Source organism: Eumetopias jubatus, unplaced genomic scaffold (assembly GCF_037043125.1).
Source record: "Eumetopias jubatus isolate StellerSeaLion01/CBP00866 unplaced genomic scaffold, mEumJub1_p1.0 scaffold_1, whole genome shotgun sequence".
Taxonomy (NCBI): domain Eukaryota; kingdom Metazoa; phylum Chordata; class Mammalia; order Carnivora; family Otariidae; genus Eumetopias; species Eumetopias jubatus.
Window position 1 is genome coordinate 134,454,924 of NW_028274807.1, and position 17,238 is coordinate 134,472,161.

Below are 17,238 nucleotides of genomic sequence, written 5' to 3' on the forward strand. Positions count from 1 at the left end.
AAATCTTTATATACACACACAACTTCTCCTCTCCTCTTAGTTTTCATTTTCTTGATCTCTCTCACAGTAAAGGACTCTAATCTCCTATTCTTTCTGGAATGGCTTAGTGTTTGTAAGCATGGATTGAGCTTCCCTTGTCATTTGGTCAAAAACCTTTAAAAGATATGAATCTACTTTGCATCTGGAACTCAAGATGCAATTTCCTTTACAAATTAGGATGTTATTTCAGCTCTTTAATCATGTGTTCCTTTCCTAGGACTAACATCCATTTGTTTCCTGTTCTGTCTTCTCTGAGCCAAATTTCTAGTTTATTTTATGATTGTGCTTGAGAGCACAGGCATTGAAATATTTTTGCAACACATGTGTCATGCTGGAAATATTGTGGCTTAATGTGGAATTATTTATTTTCAAGTTTAAGTTATTATGGATGATGAACATTTAAAAAAATGGTATATCTCCTAATATAACCATTCTTTACTGAAATGTTAAATGCCAGTTCTTTTCTTGAGCCATGAAAAGTTCAGTAAAGTAAAAGAAAGCAGGGACTATGGCAAAATTCAGTTATCCCTTTCTAAAGTAATGTGCAAAATAGATGATTCAGCAGGACTATAGGATATAAGGAATGCTCTCAAGTAGAATGATTTTGATCTCTTCCAGGTGACTAAGAATTACAAAGAGATATAATTCCCATGCAAAGCCATACTTGAATTCTAGGGAGAACAGAACTCTCAGGAATGACTCTTCCTATCTTTAGGCAAGAAATTGCCTCGGCCAATTCACAGACTAAATTAAAGTTACCTGGAAGAAAAGACCCTACAGCCTTCTTTGCAACCCTCAGTCCAATATTTAGGAGCCCCCACTGTTCTCCCTTTTTCATTGCACATGCATGAATTTTCTATGCATATGCAAGGCTTGTGCTGACCATGCCTTATGTACTTTGTATGGTTGAGGCTGAGAATTACATTGCTTCTTTCCTTCTATAACCTGGCCAAATTTTTAAGGAAAAAAATATTAAGAATGGGATTTCAAAATTGTATGTGAAATAGATAAATGGAGGTTACATGCATTAACCAGAGTGTACAATTTTTAAAGTAGGTGTCTTTGAAGGCCAGATCCCTTTCTTCAAGGAACCAGAGACAATGACCAAGATACTCAGTGTGAATATTTGCTACTATGTGTCTGGGTTTTTCAACCTGGCTAAGAGATTTAATTGTTTCTCATGGGAATGTGCTATATATTGGTGTATCTCTAGAGTCAGGAAATAAATAGGGGTGATATAAACTTGGCAGCTCTGTCTTGTAGGCAGTCTGCATGCTGGTCACCTCAACAAGGTTGGTCCTCACTGTTGGCTAGAGGAAGTAGGGGACACAATCCCTAAGAGGTGAAAACCATTTGAAAACCAGTTGAGAAGTTTGAGAAGAAGTCATGGGATAAGCTTGAACCCTGGCTCAGCTGCTCAAGTCTTGCTGTGAATCATATCACTTTATTTTTTCTTTTTCCCTTACTCTAGCATAGAACCGAGTGATTTCTCTTTAGAGTTGGATTGTAAATTCCATAAGTGCAGGAACTATATCTGGTTCTTCACTTCTGTATGCCCATCATATAAGATATCATCTGGCATAAATTAGAAATGTGTCTAAGAAATCAATTAAGCAAAAGCTAGAATTCAGGAACTGAAGAGACCAAAGAAGAAGTTTCCTTGACTTTTTGTATCAACTTCCCCTATATACTAGAGTTTTCCTTTTTAGAGCAATCATCACCCCATTTTTTTTTTTTTAAATGAGATTATTTATGTAACATAAAAATCACTTTTAAAAGTATAATTTAGTGAGTTTTATTATATTCGTGAGGTCATACAAACATCCCCACTACCTAATTCCAAAACATCTTCATAAGCCCAGAAAGACACCCTGTATCTATTAGCAGTCACTCCTTATTTCCCTCTCCTCCCTTACCCCCTGGCAATTACTAATCTATTTATATTGATTTGGATTTCATATTAATGGGATAATACAATATGTGGCCTTTCAAGTATGGTTTACTTAATTTCTAAGGCTTATCAACATGTACCACTTATTGAAAAGACTATTCTTTCCTCATTGAATTGTCTTGTCACCCTTGTTGAAAATAAATTGACCATGAATCTATGAGTTTCTTTCTGGAATCTCAATTTTATTCCATTGAGCTATTTGTTTACACTTATCCCATTAAGTCTTTATTTCCATAGCTTGTAGTTTTGAAATCAGGAAGTGTGAGTCCTCCAACTTTGTTCTTCCTTTTCAAGATTATTTTGTCTATTATAGGACTCTTACACTTCCATATGAATCTTGGGGTCAGCTGGTCAATTTCTGTAAAGAAGCAATATGTTAAGAATATGTTAAGTCTGTATATCAATTTATAGAGTACTCCCATTTTAACAATAGTAAGTCTTCCAACCTGTGAACATGGGATATCTTTAAATTTACTTAGGTCATCTTTAACTTTTTTCAGTGATAGTTTTTAGTCTTTAATATGCTAGTCTTGTACTGACTTTTGTTAAATTTATTCCTAAATATTTTTGATGTCATAAATGAAATCATTTTCATAATGTCATTTTCAGATTATTTATTGCTTATGTGTTGATAATGCAATTGATTTTTGTACGTTGATCTTGTACCCTGCAACTTTGCTGAATTCATTTATTAGCTTTAATTATATGTGGAGTGCATGTGTATTCTTTTTCTTGCCTAATTTCCCTGACTAGAACCACCAGTAAAATGTTTTAATATATGTAGTAAGAGCATACATCCTTGTCTTATTTCTGTTTGAACACCACTTCTTAGAAATCAACATCATATACGTATACTCCAAATTTTTTTTGTTCATCATTAAGTGTTCTTCCCAGCCAAAGTTTTGATAAAACTTCTGACACATAGCAGCATTCAGTTAATAGCATTGAGGGGGGAGCATATGATAAAATGCAAAATATAACTTGTCTTTAAAACTCATCTCTTGGGGCACCTGGGTAACTCAGTTGGTTAGGCATCCACCTTCAGCTCAGGTCATGATCCCAGGGTCCTGGAATCGAGCCCCACGTCAGGCTCCCTGCTCAGTGGGGAGCCTGCTTCTCCCTCTCCTGCCTGCTCATGTGCTCGCTCCCTCCCTCCCACCCTCTCTCAAATAAATAAATAAAACATTAAAAAAATAAAACTCATCTTTTACTAGGGAAAGAGAATGCCTTCTCACAGAGGGCAAAAATGATAAATGTTATAAGAGAATTGCAGGCAAAATACTATGGGCCCTCACAGGACAGAGAGAAGATATTCCATGAAAAATTATAGAAGGCACTGAGAGGAAGGAAATGTTTGACTTGGGTCTAGTAGAAAAAGCAATGCTAGAAAATACAGTGACAGAGAACTTGGGTTTTTAAGTGAGGCAAAAAATGTAAATAAAACACAGCAGTGGGAAAGCAGGCAGCATCTTTGGGGATCCATGAATAATTCAGTTTTAAGAAGCTTAAATTATCCCTGGGAATCAGTTTGAAATAAGGGTCAGGAGCTTCTGAGATCATGAAGAGAGCCAGTGACAAGGACAATAATTTTTAAATAGTGGGATTTATATAAATTTTTGAACTGGAGTCATACTATCTAAATTTTAATAGAACTTAATATGTACAAGGCACTATTTTATATATTTGATATGTGTAGCAGAGGCTCTTAGTAAGCATTTACCCCTTTCCACCAAAGGCTGCTTTCAGAGAACACCTCTGGCTGTCTATACTTGAACTATTTCCTTCTGGGTGCAGTAACCCACAAATGACACATATAGGACAAGACAGAAATTCTGGGTAGTTAATGACCCTGGAAGCAGACCTCAACCAATGGCAGATAAAAAAAAAAAAAAAAAAGAAGTAGGCAGATAATATTCCATCATCCTTGGCCCTGGTGAGAATAACTCTCTGCTGTGTTCTATACTGTCTCCCAGTGGAATGAAGTTCTAGTTGATCACATCAGTAGCTTGCTTGATATCGTGCCCTTGATTTGTGTCCTTCTCTTCCCTGGTTTACTCTCCCACTCCCCGACTATGTTTCCTGGAATCACTTCCCAGATAAACTATTTGCACTTGCCTATTTTTCTCAGGGTCAATTTTTGGTGGAACAAATCCTAGAAAACATGTCATCTCCTTTATTACTTAAAATAACCCTCAAAATGTCTTCATTTTACAGATGAGAAGTTTAGTCATTTGTTCAGGACACAAAATTAGAAAATGACACAGACAAAATTCAAACCCAGGCGGTCAGTCTCTTAACTTCTATTCAAGACTAGCCCTTCTTCCCCCATAGTGATAGATCAATTCATCAGCCACATCTTTAATACTTTTCAGTGGCTCCCACATCAACAAACTGAGGAAGAGTATCCAGGGTGTGTTTGTGGATAACAGTGCAATAAACAGAACCAACCACAGATGCTCAGAGAGAAGCCATGTTTTAGCAGCCCCTTCCAGACTTTCCTGCTGCTCAGGGGTGGTGGGGGTGGGGGTGGGGGTGGATGGGTAGGTGGGCCAGAGTGTATCATAAATCATTTTTGCTACTCATGAAAACACTATTAGTGAACCCAAAGATGTTCCTATTTTTCTGGGTGGTAACTGGGTCACATTGAGAAAATCATTCCCCCCAGACCACTTGATCACTTGACCTTGTCAATTTCAAATTTCGCAGCCACTGTTGTTGAGTCTTTGCTATAGCTCTGCCTTCTGAGTTAAGGAAATTGCAGGTATTTGAGAGCCTGCAGGCCAAGAGGTGTGAAAATAGAAGGGCTGGTGGTAGCCATAAACTCCAGAAAGAACCAAAGTTTGGGAGTGAAGTCTCCTGAAAGTGTCTAGAATCAGTATGCTCAGTTAGACTTTCGTCCTGCTGTAGGCTTGTGTATTGAGGGCAAACAATCCAAACCTCACAAACAGGCTTTAAAACTTATTGTTCCTTATAAGCCAAAGAATACTTTTATTATCTTCGTCAAGCTACTTGACATATCTGTGTTACAGAGTCCTCATAAATAAAAAGGACAAAGAAGTAGCTGTTGTTGTTGAAAGATATAAGCATTTGATGCATTTTTGTTCAAGCATTACAAGATATGCAAAGTAGCACTTTTTTTTTTTTCTTTTAGTGCTGTTTCGCAGAAAGGATTACTCTCAATATCAGTTCCAAGAGATAGTAAGAGAGAAAAGGATTCTGGTGTCAAATAAATTAGGAAAGTGCTGCATACACTATAACCTCTTCCAGGATATTCATAATACACATGAACACAAAAGAGGTTCTAGAAAGTCCTGCAGTGAAGAAATTGCTTAAACTAGTACGTCTCAAATTTATTTGACTACAGAACATTTTATTCATCTAAAAACCATTCACATTCCACAGGACTCATTTTCTGTGAATATATTTTAGGAAACCATATTCCAGAGCAAAGAATGGATTGGGAGTTTTCTTTAGAAAGAAAAAAACCCAATGTGTTTAAAGTTTGAGCTATGAAGCATGTAAACACAATTTGGTGGCTGCAAATGATTAGGAAAATGGTTTAATGAAAAACAGAGCAGAAGAAGTGAGAAACAATCGCTGAAGAATTTTCTTGCAGTGGCATCTTGCTTTCCCGCAGCTCCACGTTGGTCCTGCTTATTTGACCAGATGTCATTCCTCCCCTCACTGGTGTCTTGCCTTTGCTGGTCCTGTTCTTGCTCCCTAAGGCCCCCATTTGCATAGCAGAATAGTGTTAGAAAGGAATATACTGTTTACTGAAGAATTTGTAGGCTAGACAGAGGGGGAGGTTTTTATCATGCACCCCAGCAAATATTTTTATTATTCCAGAGCTTTTAGTTTGTGTCCTCAAAGGGGGGATTCTTTACCCTTCTCTTCCAGTTTTCTGTTTCTTCCTCTCTCAGATCCTCCTAGAAAGCTCTAGGTCTCTTCCCTGTACTATGTTGCAAATTCTACTCTCTCCTGCTACTACTCCAGATTTGTATCCTCTGGTCCACCTATGTATATAGACAAATATAGAAGCACCTCTAGTTACTATGATGTTCCATGATGCAGGCAGCAATTTAATGGTTTTCTTTGTTTATTTGAGCAAGCTCTTTAGGGTCTCAACCCCATTCAGCTTGTTCAAGTGTTTGTTTTCCCCCCCAAACACTCATAGGAGTGTTCCCATTTAGCATTCTAGTAAATGAAATGTCCTTATCAATTTCATCTTAAAAATTAAGAACTAACGTGTTCCACAAGTTTTCTACTGTTGCCCTCTTCAATTCCTTGACAAACAAGGATTTTACATTACTTTTTAATAAAATAAAATTGAAAGTGTGCTTCAACTAAAACTTTTGTGTCTTCAAGATATTCTGTTAGAATTTGATAAATAAAAGTATCCCTAATATATAGGGGAACCTCTTTGGGATTTTACAGGGATAGGACTCCTAATAGAGTATCTCCAAAGTATTTCTGGGCCAGGTCTCTATAACAGACAGTTGTATTTTGACAGCTCTATTTTTATCTTTCCTGGTAGAGAGTGGTCATTGGGTATCTCAAAATGCAAAGACCAAGCAGGCTCAAACATAATCCTTTTAAAAATCAGGAGCTTCATCAAAATGTTCATTAGCATAAAGGCTAATTGCTAATAGCTAATTCCTTTTACCATTAGCATTGATGTTGTTAAAACCACAATAAGATGCTTATGTGAAGCAGAAATAGTATCATGTCCTCTTAGACATATGGCCTTAGTGAATGAGAGTTCTACAATTTTCTCTATAGCACCTATTCATTTAAAACATCTTCTAGTCTATTGGTATTTTCTTACTAATCTTCCTCAGCTACACCCAACCAGCATTTCTGGTATGAAAATGTAGACTTACATATTTATGAGAAGTTACATAAGAGTTTCTTTAATTAATAGACATTAGAATAGTAACATCAAATATTTTCTTTTTTTTTCTCATGAGTAAATCTAGTTTATTATCTTATTCTTAAACAATGGGATTTGCTGTGCCATAAGCCAGTTGGATAAACACCGTTTGTGAACCCATAGGAGCCAAACTGCAGAGACAGCTGATTTAGTAGGGTTGCTTTTAAAAATGGAAAGTGACATTAAAAATGGCATAAAGAAGGCATGACACAGTGCAGATTGAGAAACATCTTCACTAGAGACTTGCATAAGTATTTAGATTTCTGATTTCCAGATGTCAAACTGGTAATATATTCCCTTCAAAATTGTATTATAATTACCAAATGTGTCAGTCACTCTTGGCAGCGGGTGTGTAGGTACATTGCATTTGGGTCTAACTTCTGATAAATATATGGTGTGAATAATTACTCATTAGGTAGGGACTGAGTTTTTCTAAAACTTGGCCTATTTTTTTTTTTTTCTAGAAAATTACCAGGGGTGGACTAAAGAATGGGTATTCCTTTGGATCATATTGATAACTAGATAATGTTTTAATTGTGCAGTGCTCTATAGAAGTCATTTGTAGTAGTTTATATTTTATACAGTACATTAGGGCCGTATATCCAAATGCAAGATGGATATTAGATATATTCTGTGTTTAAAAAAATAAAAATCTCTTTTGATATTCTCACTTTTATGAGAATGTTAATCCCCTGATTTTTCCTCCTGAGATTCATTACCTGTCCATTCACACTTTCCCTTATACAAAAAAGAAAATTCATCTTAGAAGATCTGGGGAAAAAATATTATGATGTACTTCTCAATGTGAAAATGGAAAAATGGGTATGCTTTTTCACTATTAGTCCTATTTTATTGAGAATGTGAAAGTCCTAGGTACCTGTCCTTGCATTAGGACTAGAAAAGGTTCTTCAGGGAGCTTTTGAGGTCTTTTGTCACTGCTGCAGACCAAGCAGGTATGGGGCTGAGTAGCATCAAGTAAATGTTTTTTTCAGTATCACCACTTCCTTACTTATGAAATAGTTAAATATTTGGTTTGGTAGGTTTTTCTAACACAGAAATAATCTCTAATATTTATACCTTACTTTTTTGTTCCTCCTTACGTCCTTAAACAGGGCAGCCCAATAGCCATGTGGTTATTAAACTATAAGAATTCTTCTCTGGCATCAAGCATGATCCGCCTCTTGAGTGTTATCCCACTGTACATTTTATTTCCTGATTTGTTTCTGGATTCCCTGGGTCCTGGGGATTATCTCCTGATCACAGCTTTCCACTCTCCTTCTTAAAGCTGATAACTGATGTTATTGTATTAGACTTCATCATCTCTATTCAGTTATACATAAAGGTCAATTCCCCATGCTGGGGTCATTTCTTGGGAAGAGCAGCCAACAAAAAAATGCAAATATGTTTCCTTACAATGCTCATCAGAAAGTCTGAGACAAAGTGGGTTGTACTGAATCATGGGTCAAGTGTGTGTGGCAGTTTTGTAATCAAACTCCCTGATTCCTTGATGCTTTACTTCCAAGTACCAGAGCTCACACCACCTATTTTCTGCTCCCAGAAAAAACCCAAACTGGGTTTTAATAGTTCTACTGGTACAAATAGAGTTGTGTATCTCAGTGATAATTAGTTAGGTATAAATTGTATAATATTATGGAGGGAGATCAGATTTGGGGTTAGAAATTATGAAACTTGGGTCTGTATTATTGATTATAGTCTCTGTGTGATCTTGGATGAGTCATTTGAACTCTCTCAATCTCATTTGTAAAAAGAAAATATTAACAACAATGACAATAATACCTAACTACCTAACTTGAAAGATAGCTGTGAGGAATCACAGAAAATTGCTTTTATTTTCAAAGAAAATTACTTTTTAATCATGAAAAGATCATTGACAATTCTAAACTGACAGGTTTTATTTTCTATTTAATACTTCACCTTCTTCTAATTGGCAACAAGGACCCATCCTGTAGTTCCTGTGAGCTACACCATTTAAGCACCCGCTCATTCCTGATCAGACCCAAAAGATCCCAGAACGTTGCCCTTTCTATTCTCAATTGGGTGAGTTCTGTAACTCCCAGCCTGGGGAGGTGAGGTTCTCTATATCCTGGATATGTAGTGACATAGTCAACAAGAATTCACATGAAGGTACAGGGAGATGCAAGTATGGGAGATCACCTCTTGTTGTGGAAAGACCATATGCCTTAGAACCAGACAGACCTGGATTTGAAAATTATCTCTACTAGGTACCAGCTTACTGTGTGATCTTAAGACTTGCTACTTAATCTCCTTCAACCTTGTTTGATCTGATCAAAGTGAGGAATAAAATCCACTTGTAAAATTGCATATTGAACAATTAGCCCATGGTAGATACTATTATTCACATTCATGGAATGTTTCTACAAAATTTTGTGAAAACTTTTCTAGCTTAGCTTCATGAGGAGTATTTCACCTTGAGGTGTGATAAATGCAACAGGCAGCACTGAGGGCTCTCATACTTAATATGTTGCTTTCCTGAATACTTGCACTTGGGGATATTCTCTTAATGGGAATGTGAAATAATTCAATTAAGAGCTTAGTGTGTGGAACAGTTTTAGTGTTCATTTTTAGAGGGCATATGAACCTGTACTTTCCTCACCAAAGGAATGAAGAGAATATCATTTAGGTTTTGGGGAACCTACATGGGGCAGGAATTTGGCAGCAGAGATCTTTTTCCTGAAACTTCTAAAGTCTTTGGATGTAGGAGGCCACATACTTTTAGAGGACAGAGGAAGCGAGAAAGGAAACTTCTTAATGGCCTTAAAATCTTAACTAAAAGAGCCTGCATTTGGAGACAGAAAATTTAGATTTTGAATCTTACCTTACTGCTTCCAGGTTTTGTGATCTTGGGCAAGTCTCTTAAGCTCTCTGAATCTACAAAGGGAAAATGTCACTACTCATAATCACAATAACAACATTAGTAAAAATAATACTACATCATAAAATTTTTTGTGAGGATTAAAATATCTGAAGTATTTAAAATTTCTATTTAATAGAGATAAAACAAATTACAACAACAGTATTATACATTGGGAGGTCTTAATTTTTGTTCAGTTCACTTCATTCCTTCTTGTAATAAAGGGAACAGCATTCCTGTGAGCCACCCCCCTTTTCACCCTCCTATCTCTGGGTGTTTTGCTATTGTATTTTTTTTAAGATTTTATTTATTTATTTGACAGAGAGAGAGAGAGCACAAGCAGGGGGAGCGGCAGGCAGAGGGAGAGGGAGAAGCAGTCTCTCCGCTGAGCTGAGAGTCCTATGTGGGGCTGGATCCCAGGACCCTGGGATCATGACCTGAGCCAAAGGCAGACGCTTAACCAACTGAGCCACCCAGGCACCCCTTGCTATTGTATTACTACTGTAAACATTCTTGCACATGCTTCCCAGAACTCATGTGCTGATTTTTCTCTAGGTTATTGTTTAGTCAGGGTTCCATCAGGAAATCAGAAGTCTTTCAAAATAATATGAGTTTAATACAGGGAGTAGAGACTTATACTATCATTGTAAGGACAGGACCTGCAGGGAAAATGTATTAGAGAATGAGATATGATAAAATTTTTGGGAGAGATTTTCTGACTCTTTGGAATTTGAGACTATCAAAGAGGACTGCTATATATGGGCAAATTTCATAAGCCCTGTTTGAAGAAATTTAGTGCACTCATGGGCTAAGACTGTAAGAAAAATTAATTGATATGGACAGAGTATGCAAAAATAAACTGCTGAATATATAAATGATCTAAATGATAAAGCAAATGAGAAGGTATCCATAGAAATCAATTTGTTTTCATAGACAAAGTTGCAATTAAACTTTCCTTTTTTTAAGGACAGTTACAGAGGATGGAAGAAGGGAATATTTAACAGAGAGGTGGCCACAAGAGTTGTGAAAGCAGTTGAAGGGCAGTGGAAGGTCACAGTTCTTCAAGAGACAAGTCATGGATTTGGGTCCTGATTCAGAAACATGCCATCACTATACTTTGAGAAAATATCACCTCTCAGAGTCCAATCTTCATCATTTTAGGATGGGTATAATATCAATCAAATTATAACAGAAACATTATTGGTAAACTTGATAAATAAAGGAAAAGCACAAATTGTTATTATGTAAAATAAAAGTAATATGACTAAAACAAAAGCTCCAATTTCATAAATAATTGCACGGACTGGTCAATAGGACCTCTTAATTATTATTATTATTTTTTTTTTAAGATTTTATTTATTTATTTGAGAGAGAATGAGAGATGAGAGCACGAGAGGGAAGAGGGTCAGAGGGAGAAGCAGACTCCCCGCTGAGCGGGGAGCCCGATGCGGGACTCGATCCCGGGACTCCAGGATCATGACCCGAGCAGAAGGCAGTCGCTTAACCAACTGAGCCACCCAGGCGCCCGGACCTCTTAATTATTTTAATATCAAGAAGGGCCAGGCCTTTAGCTTGAAGCAGGAAATGGGGAAAAAAAATGAAATGGAGTCTGTTTGGCTACTCAATTCTTATTTAGTATCTCTCTTCTGACAAAGAGAGTTAGCTTTAAGTTCAAAAGGACAAAGCAGGGACAATTAAGACAGACTTGAAGCCTAATACTTGTGAAGACGTAATGACTTTACTTGCGGCAAAGGTTTACTTAATGCCTACAATTTGCTGGACTCTGTTAGGAGCTGGGGATGAAAGAGTGAATAGAGCAGAACAAGCCCTTGATCTTACAGTCACACAGTCCTATGGGAACTTCATAGAATAGCATGTTGCTGTTTTCAAAGAAATTATGTCCTAGGATACCAAGTGAAAGCGAACAGATCTTTCAACATCGTAACTGAACACTAGCTTTATGTTGAATGAATAAAGAATTGGATCACTGTTGATTAAGAAATTTTTAAGAACATAGGACCTCTGGAAGGAGATGAACAAGTATTAACTCTTAATTTCATTGAGCTTCAGTTCTTATAAAATAGGGATGAGTCTTCAAACTGCCCCAAATATTTAGTAAAATATTTCATTGTGTCCTTGAAATAAGATGGGGAAATTGTGAGATACAAAGATTTGTAATCTACAAATTCTTGAATTATGATTTTGAAGTAATAATTATTAGATTTTTAAAACTTCAGAGGAGAATTTTTATGGCAAAAGATAGCCTTTGCCTTTGGTTATGTTCAGTCTTAAATTTAACCAATAATTTAAATGAGTATATAGAAGACACAATTATTAGATTTTAGGTGGCATTTTAAGACAGCATAAAGGACAAAGGTATAATTTAGTTTTCTGTTCTTAGAAGAAAACAGAATTCTGTCACTTGGAGGCATTCTGTATTAAGAGGAACAAGATACATTGTTTGCTTCCATATTAGAGTAGAAAAAAATCGAAGTCAGACAAGGGTTAGCTAAATAAGCTGAGTTATGTTAATCTTATGGCATAAAGACAGCATTTAACCTTTTAGAGTCAAGTGTCTATCAAAAGCTGAAATTTTAGGATTCCATGTCAGTGAGCCTGGACTTAGGGAAAGGCTTCAGCCCTTGTATGACATTGGAACTCTTTGTGAGTAATTAGGGATGAAAATAGTCATGGTTCTGGAAAAGTATGTCAGAGATTGGGGGAAATCAGAACTTCTGAGAGGACTCAGCTGTTAGGGCTCATGCCAAAGACCACCAGATACTAAGCTCATAGTAGTGCAACTAATTTCAGACTTCCTACTAATAGGGATGGTGCCCTTAAGATGTTGGCTGTCTTGGTTAGGGTTGGATGGAGTTTGTGTATATTTAGCCTCAAGGACTCCATCTGAGTGAGAAAAGGAGAAAAGGAACTATTCAAATTCCTGATCAAGCATTAAGTGGCAAGATGTTCTTTTGGGACTTATTCAAGCAGGAGTTTTATGACTATAGAGCTTGATTTTAGAGAAGTGATTGTTGAATTTATGAGCATTTGGACTAGATGGATATTAAGACACCATTCACCTTCTTTCCATGATTCTATACTCAACATATAGGTAAGCCTAGCTCTATGGATGCCTTTTATTTGCCTTTATAGTCTCTCTTTGTCCTGGGGACTTTGCCAGTACTTTGAGACAAATCATTTCCTAAGCACATAAGCAGGAGAAGAATTTCTTTTTTTTTTTTCCCTTTAGAAAGATACAAATAACCTACAACACTTGGCGAGCACATGGTTTCTGGCACAGGTAAATTCAAAGAGGTTTTGTGAACAGCATAATTCAGTCAGTTGGGAATGAACAGTATACTTTAAAGAATACCCAAAAGCCAGATAGAAAGGGGGCAAAATGGGATAGGCTGTTGATCTCCTTGGTACACACAGCTGTGCTCAGAACAGATACCAGGAGGGCAGTGGGTCTGAGAAGATAAGGCTGCTTTCCTTCTATTGAGCAGTTCTATTGTGAAGGCAAGGTCAAAAATGCTAATAAAGCAGCAGAAACCTGAGTCAAATTGTATAGGCTACAAGGGCTTGTTCCTCGATGCTAATTAATGTTATCACAGAAGATGGCTAAAATGAGAATATTACCTACTAGTAAATTAATAGGATATGCTGAAACATACCACAAGGGAGGAATTGCCTATACTAAATAGTATAAAAGAGATTGCCGCCGGCAAATGGTTACCGGTGAAGAGTTTTCTACATTATGTATAAACTCTAGGAGATATGACTTAAAGTATGCCATGAATCTTTAATTGAGAGAAAATCATTTGTGCGGGATAAAGTGTGATGGCAAACCCATACATCTTTTTTTTTATTATCTATACAGAACATTGTGAACCATTTGAAAAGAATATGTTGCACTAAATTATTATGCCATGATCAGATTAGATCAGTAATGTGTCTATATTTGCTACAGAAGTCATCAGGTTATCTCTGTTTTGAGTTGTCACCTTTGACTGTAGTCTAATTGCTAACTGCAGTTACATGGAACTTAAATTAGGTTGATTCATTGATGTAATTCCCAGAAAAGCCAAGAAAAATCTATTTCAATGATTTCGGAAGTGGGACCTAACTTTTCTTTTTTGTAAATTCAATTTTTATCAGATTTATCTAAAAAGTAAAGAGTGGGGGAGAGGAAGGTCTTGGTAGGATAGAGGAATTAAAAGTAAAGGAAAAAATTGCTGAATGAAAACTATGTTGAGAGGCTGATACAGCCATTTGCAGATTATGTCTCAGACCTAAAACAAGTGTTTTGCAGTAAATATACTAATATCTCTCAATGGTCATAAACTATGGAACCCATTTATTACTAATTTTAAAAAGAACATGTTTTTTTAATATATTTTTTAAGATTTTATTTATTTATTTGAGAGAGAGAGAATGAGAGAGGGGGGGAGCGCACATGAGAGGGGGGAGGGTCAGAAGGAGAAGCAGACTCCCTGCTGAGCAGGGGGCCCGATGCGGGACTCGATCCTGGGACTCCAGGATCATGACCTGAGCTGAAGGCAGTCGCTCAACCAACTGAGCCACCCAGGTGTCCCAACATGTATCTTTTTATAAAAGAATATCTTCTATTCTCTCAGATTCCAAATCTGCGTGGTGATATCCTTCCTAGTTTGTTTTTGTTTTTTCTGTTTTTGTTTTTGTTTACCCTATACAGTTAACTGGTTGACTAAATTCTATTCTTTTATGGTTGTTGTTAAATGTTCTCTGGTTATTCCTTCTGTTGTTATCCTTGTGGTTTTTATCTTTATCAAAGTCATAGACCTCCCTTTTTGTCAGTATTGATCAGAAGCTGCTGTTACTCCAAAGGAGGGGGAGGGGGAGGGAGAGGAAAGGAAGGAAGGAAGGAAGGAAGGAAGGAAGGAAGGAAGGAAGGAAGGAAGGAAGGAAGGAAGGAAGGAAGGGAGGGAGGGAGGGAGGGAGGAAGAACCATCTGTCTTTGCTTATCTTACCAAACTTCCCTATACCATTTACCTGTTTGTCATTCTTACCAGAATCCCTGGATTCCATACCTACATGCTCTTGATTTTCCTCCCATTTTTTTCCTAATCTTTGCCTTCCCATATAGAAAGATCTGGTTTTTTGCAAACTTCTAAAATATTGGAGTTCTTTAAGAATCTTAGTCTCTCTCTTCTCAAAGTACACAGTTTCCCTGAGAAAGCTCCTAAAATCCCATGCCTTCAGTTATTTGTAGGAGACTGATGTCTCCTAAATATTTATCTCCAAGTCACATCCATTCCTGACCTTCAGACTGGCATTTGATCAGATTCATTTGGCTTGTGCTGAGGCAATTCAAATTCATTTTGTTCAAAACCAGACCTGTCATCTTTTCCCCATTTTGCTTATTTTCTCAATTCCATAGCAAAATGACTGGTTCCATGCTCTACTCAATTTCCAAAGACCCAAATGTCATCTATGAACTCTTCTTCTCTTTACCTTGAATATCCAATTATTTTACATTCTGTTAATTCTGTACCTCCTAACTCTGTCTTGAATCTTTCCATTTCTCCCCTTTGCCCTAAAATATCATCCTTCACCTAGATTTCTGTAACAGTCTCTTAAATATTTTGCTTTCAGTCTTGGCCAAACTTAAAATATCTTAAGTCTTGGCCAAACTTAAAATATGTTGAATGATCTTACTTGTATACAAATTTAGAATATATTATTGTCCTGCTTCAAACGCTTCTGTAGATCCCCATCACCCCCAGATTTGAGTTTACTGACGTTGACTGCAAGCCTTATTTTCTGTCTGCTGTTTAATTTTCTGTCTGGTCTTTTGCTTATTCCTCCCCTGAAAATTCAGTCACTCTGAATTTCTTAAATATTTCTAACCATTCTCATTTCTGGTGCATTGTACATGCTTCTTCCTGTTCTTGAATCATTCTATTCTTTCTCCTCTATTCTTTCCACGCTTTGCCTTATTAATTCCTAGTCTTGCTTCAATGCATAGCTATGTGTCATCTCTCTGATCTTTATAATCGATGTAGCAGTTCCTCTACATAAACTCTGTGTTATTTGTCTTATGCTATATTGTAATGTCATACTTACTCATCTGTCCCTCTACTAGATTTTGAACTCCATGAGTCCAGGGAATGTACCTTTCTGCCTTTTCTCCAATGTCCAGTTTAGTAGTCAATAAATATTTGTCAAATGAGTAAATATAAGCAGAGTCCTAACTGATCATAGCCTCCAAATTCAGTGAATACTACTAGAATTTTACCTACCATATCCAAATCATCTACATTTTAAATTGGAATTCAGAATTAATCTGTTATGATTTTACTTTCAAAATCTTATTCATTTTCCACTAATTCCAGACATGCCATAAAAAATACTTAAGTAGCTGATCTGACATGATAACCATCCACATGAACTCTGGCCCTCAACCTGTCACATTACTTACTATTCTCTGAGGATGATATGGTCATAGTAGCCTTCATTATTTTAATTTTTTTATTATGACACATATAATATGTAAGAGGATGCATAACATATAGGTAAATTTTAAAACAAAAATAATGAAGCAAAATCCCATATATCAATCATATTACTCAAATATTAGAACATCATCAGCATTGTCCAGGACCCTGCAGGCCTCACTCAGATTGTAATTCACTTCCTCCTACCTCAGATATAACCACTAACCTGAGTTTTATGTTTATTATTCTACTGTTACACTTTAAGTTTTATTTATTTATGTATGTATTTATGTATTTATTTATCTAATAAGTTCTACTTTCTGTGTGGATTCATTTTTTTTCTTTCATCTTTTTTTTTTTTAAGATTTTGTTTTATTTATTTGCCAGAGAGAGAGAGAGAGCAAGAGAGGGAACACAAGCAGGGGAGTGGGAGAGGGAGAAGCAGGCTTCCCGCGGAGCAGGGAGCCCAGTGTGGTGCTCGATCCCAGGACCCTGGGTTCATGACCTGAGCCGAAGGCAGACGCTTAACGACTGAGCCACCCAGGCGCCCCTATTTTATTTTTTTCAGTATAAATAATTTTGTTTGCTGTCTTAAGTTGGAGGCTTGGCTCATTGACTTTCAGGCTATTTTCTAAAATATAAGCCTATACATTTCCTTTTAAAGACTATATCTTATAAGTTTAATATATAGTAATCTTTTTATGGTTCAGTGCTAATATTTTCTTATTTATAAATTTATTCCTTAATATCAAATTCGTTATTTAGATGTTGTTTTAAAAAATTACTTGAGGGGGTGCCTGGGTGGCTCAGTTGGTTAAGTGACAGACTTTATTTTGGCTCAGATCGTGATCTCAGGGTTGTGAAACTGAGTCCTCATCTGGGCTCCGTGCTCAGTGGGGAGTATGCTTGAGTTTCTCTCTCTCCCTCTCTCCCTCCCCCACTTTGTTGT